Source organism: Ostrea edulis, chromosome 5, assembly GCF_947568905.1.
Source record: "Ostrea edulis chromosome 5, xbOstEdul1.1, whole genome shotgun sequence".
NCBI lineage: Eukaryota > Metazoa > Mollusca > Bivalvia > Ostreida > Ostreidae > Ostrea > Ostrea edulis.
In genome coordinates, this window is record NC_079168.1 from 90,014,870 (window position 1) to 90,020,372 (window position 5,503).

A 5,503-nucleotide genomic window follows, 5' to 3' on the forward strand; every position below is an offset into this window, starting at 1 on the left:
ATAAATAATAATCGAAATAATCACGATGACATGATCCGTAATAAAATGAAACAACAACTTTTGTCCTGGGGCCTTGACAACGTTTATTTTGAAAGATACGGGCGCTTGTGTATACGCTTTGTTAACAACACAATCTTTTACCTGCCTTTCTTGACTACACTGGATTCCAAATTACTATATGGTTTTCAGTACAGAGTTAAAAAAAACCACAACTACTTGACCTAATTAATCTACTGTTAGGTAGAATAGATTAAAAATTATGCACCTTTTGTAAAAGAGAAGAAGAATCAATTTACCATTTACTTTGGGATTGTCCAAGAGTACATCTACAATTATTAATTTATCCGATCTTGCAATTCAAAAGAGATTCAATTAAAATTAGATCCTTTGGGCGATAGGCCTAGTAGATGAGCGGATCAAAGGATCTAATTTTGATTCTAGATTGAAAGAGATTGTAATAATAGATAATAGAACGTTTATATTTGGTGAAACTAAACAAAAGCATTTCAGGTCATACAATACATTACTTATAATAATGGGGGGGGGGGGGTGTCCTAGCCTATATATTGGAATAGAGTGGGGGGGGGGGGGGGGGGGGGGCTCTAGCTGTAATAAAAACAATAGAAACGTATCAAAACATCCAGTATAGTGAAAAGGAAAGAAATAACTTAGACAGGAACGGACTGGGGGACCAACTCTCTCTCTCTCTCTCTCTCTCTCTCTCTCTCTCTCTCTCTCTCCTATTTATAAAAAGAAAATTGACAATCTCTCTCATATTAAGAAAATGAATGTATACATGGTTATATATGTTCATAAATCTTTTATTACTACACCTGTACTTCTGTACACATGTCGTCGATTGCGTGAAATAAAAAAAATTAACAACAATATAACAAAAACATTCCTATATATAAACAAGAAAGGGCAATTTTTTATTTTTATTTTTAGTACACATGTGCTGCAGACCCATGTCGTGTTTAAAAATTAGATTCTTTCACAGGTACTCTGTTCGAGCTCATATCTCCTAAATCTTTCTTTTATCAGAAATTGATATAATTGATCACAATTGTTCCTTTGCATTTAAAAGCAATCGTAACAACTCGGCCATTTCCGTAACCGACAAATAACTATAACGATCTCGAGATCTGTGTCGAGTGCACGAAACATTCAAGGAGTTCCGATTGGAATTAAGGTCTTTCACGGTCATTTTGGAAAGGTCATAGTCGCCCAAGTTCCTTATTTTGATAGTTTTTGATATAAAAGTTCCTATCTCATAAACCTTTCATCAAAAGTTGATCTTGAATATTCCTTGGGACAGGAACGTTTGGACCACGTTCATTTTGGAAAGGGACAGGTTGCTCGGAACAGGCACCTTACATAAGTAAACAGTTCTTTATTTCAAGTATTTGAATAGGTATTCAAATAAGCAATAAGCAAAAGACTTTCAAAAGGTCATAGTCACCCAGAACAACACCAGATATAAGGAAAAGATGCCTTGTTTACAACATCGTTTGAACATGTATTGATCATATTTCACACAAATAAATAATCGGGAACTGGCTTTCAGACATCGGTAACTCAAGGTCATTTTGTAAAGGTCAACGTCATCTAACATATACCTAATATATGAAAAAGAAACCTTCATTTCAACAATATTTCAACAGTTATTGACCATTATGAGAGTCATTCGTCATATGAAGTAGTTCATTGGTTAGATGCATTTCGGGGAGCATCCTTCAGTTTTACTGATATTCTGTTACTTGGACACAAATAGCAGAAACAACGTGATGTGTTACTTACAGTACATGTGTCATGTACCGAATTTACATGTATTTCTATGAGGACAAAGACTGATGAAGGTCTTGAGGGTATAACCGATGTCTCCCAAGTTGCGTCATCAAAACCTCAAGCTAATGCCTACTCTCTCAAATAGGTTCTGCCAGCTAGTCACAAGTCACTCTCTCCGGGGTGGTCCGTGGCTTCAAATAATATGAACCTGTGCCTACGTGAAGGGAAGGGGGTTGTACGCAGTGTTAGCAATCCTATCTTTTAATAATTGCTACAGAAGCATCGACGACAAAACAACATAATCCTGTTCTGGGAGAGGAAGGATCTCCATACCAGAACATGTGATGACATGCAGTGAAAGCCAAAAGGAAACTGCAAGGTCGAGTACCCTTCTGGGACTCAGGAAAACGATGCGGATAGCTGCGTTGAACATAAGAGCAATGTATGAAATTGGTAGAACTGCCCAAATAGCAAAGAAATTACATCTTTATCCTAGGCTTAAGTGAGATAAGATGGCTGCAAACATGTCAGCTGAATATAATTGTTGCATTTGGGGCATACAAAAGAAGGTTCACACCACACGGACAATGTTGCCATAATGCTTACACCAAACGTGTACCGTGCCCTTATAGGATGAGAATGGTAACCGAATCATTACCGGCAAGTTTGCCACGAAGAACAAGAAAATAAAGGTGTATGACAAACGGGATGACTTCAGCTTCTCCATCTCCAACTTCCCACATTCGTGTAGCAATGCAAGGTGAAGATAACGAACAGTGATCAATCTCATAACTCCTACAAGCAATACAAAATAGATAGTTGGGCAAACACGGACCCCTGGACACACCAGAGGTGGGATCAGGTGCTTAGGAGGAGTAAGCATCCCCTGTTGACCGGTCACACCCGCCGTGAGCCCCATATCCTGATCAGGTAAACGGAGTTATCCGCAGTCAAAATCAGTGTGCCAAGAACGGCTTAACAATCGGTATGAAACACGTCAGACAGCATTTGACCCAATGCGAGATTGTATTGACGAACTAGATCGTTATAACGACCATAGAATTTGCGAAATGCTGACTTCAATCGAGACTGTTGAAATCCCTGTACCATCAACTTGTTTGTCAGTAGCTTACCTCGATTTAAAAACTGACTATACCCAGAACAAGCTCTTGCATATCGAATCAGTTGAGATATATAAACACCATATGCAGGTGATAATGGAATATTGCTACATAAATGTGGGAAGTTGACGATGGGGAAACTGAAATCATCCCGTTTGTCATACAGTTGAGTTGTTAGTTTGCCGTTAATGTCTACTTTCAATAAAATATCTAAGTATGAAGCAGAAGTGGACGACTCTGTGGTGTCCTTTATTTCGAGCTCACAGGGATATATCAAATCAACATATGAATGAAAGCTATCATTGTTAATAGACAAAACGTCATCGATATATCTAAAAGTCGAATTGAAGGTCACAGCGAGAGATTTTTTCTTCTCACGTAGACGTTTTTGAATAAATTCTGCTTCATATGAATATAAAAACAGGTCAGCTAACAAAGGAGCACAATTCGTGCCCATGGCAATTCCGACTGACTGTTGGAAGACCTGATCACCAAAGACTACGAAGATATTGTCAATGAGGAACTCTAGCATATTTTTTATTTCAACTTCAGAGTACTTGTGCGTGGAATCAGAGTGGTGTTTAACAAAGTAAGTTTTTGAATGACTGATCACTAGATATGAATATTTCCGTTTTTGTTGAAGAAGCAACTGTCTATGATGTCAAAAAGTCTAGTCTTTAATTTATCGTGAGGAATGGTCGTGTATAGTGTTGAAAAGTCATAGGTTTTAATGCTATTGATTTGGGAAAAATTCTGTGATTTCAAGTTTACTAAAGGTTCTTTAGAATTTTTTAGAATCCACATTTGATTAACACCACTTCTGGCATATGTAGTCGCACAGTAAGTTTGAAGTTTCTCACCTGCATATAGTATTTATGTGTTTCAACTGATTCAATACGCGAGAGCATGTTTTGCATACGACCAATCTTTAAATGGATGCAGGTTACTGACAAATAAGTTAATATTACAGAGATTTCAACAGTCTCGATAAACAACAGTCAGCTTTTCGGAAATTCTATGGTCATTATGATGATCTAATTTGGAAATACAAGCTATCACTGGGTCTAATACTATCTGACGTATTCCAAACTAATTGTTTGGCCGTTCTTTAATACTGATTTTGACAACGGATTACTCCGTGTATCTCATCAAAATATAAGGTTTGCGGCGAGTGTGACCGGTCATTAGGGGATCACGTCGTGATGTTCGTGTAATGCGCCATCTTGTATAAATGTCAGCAAGACTTAGACTGAAGAAGTACTCCACCACCACTCCAGATTGTCCGTCTCTTGTAACAATACAGATATCTCTGAGGTTTCCCTTGCCTGCAGCATGCAAGAGACGGACAATCTGGCAGACGACAAAGATGGAATACACTCACAATAACAGAGGAGCAGCTAAAGAGATGGACAGAACATTTCAAAGAAGTTCTAAACTGCCCAACTCCTGGAGTACCGTCAGACAATGGCAGACTCCCAAACAGCAGAGACCGAACTACCGATCAGAAGCCATCAAAACAGAAATAAAGAGGATGTTATGTCCCTAAGGAATGGCAAAGCAGCAGGACCAGATGAGATACCAACAGAAGCTATCAAAGGGGTCTGGGGACTACAGTAGTATCTTAAGCAAGAGGAATAGGTTCCAAGGGAATGGAATGATGACATCCTCATAAAACTACCAAAGAAAGGAGACCTCGGGGAGTATAGCAACTACCGGGAAATCATGTTCCTGTCGGTACCGGATAAGGCCCTCAACAGAGTCATTTTAGAGAGAATGAAAGAGGCGGTGACATATCAAGATATTAAGAGTGGAACTACCAAAATAGTTCAGTTCTATTTGTTTTGTATCTACGCAATTCTTTGAAAATGATTTTCTTTTATTAATATTAAAATTTGCATCATTTAATGTACTTGACATATTGTGCACATGTATATGCTAATGCACGAATCTATACATAAACGTGACGGTTAATAACTCTCAAAAGAATAGAATTTTAAACTTGGGATTTGCATATGAACACACAAAAATATAAATCTCCACCACATATCGACAAATTACGATATTAAAACAAACTTGTACGAATTTGCAAAGAAGTGATACAAGTATCTCCTCGCATTTTCGATCGTTTTCCCTAAATGCGAAGTCAGAACACCGTATGCAGGTGACTAGGGAATACCAACAACATCTGACTGCAAAGGGGCAAAAGCACGAAAGCGTGGAGTTGCGAAGGCGAAATTACCTTTGCTCCTTAACCCTCGCCTCCTGCACTTTTGTCCTAAATGCAAAAGGTTGAGTGGCTTAATCTGAACACCATTTCTGCACAAAGAAAACTGTAGCACTACATGAGTAATGATGCAGTATATTGGAGGACTAAAGCATATCACTTAAAATTCAGGGGTTCGACTTTGAGATGTGATCAGTCATATTATCTCCCTGAATGATCCCAGCACTGATGTAGCACTGTCCGATTTGATCGCCAGTGCCAGACAATTTTATTGGTAGAGCATCCAACTAGCGCTTCAGGGAAGTTTGAATACCTGTCTGGTCCTACGTATTATCACAACGAATCGTACGACAGCTTGTATCGACGAATG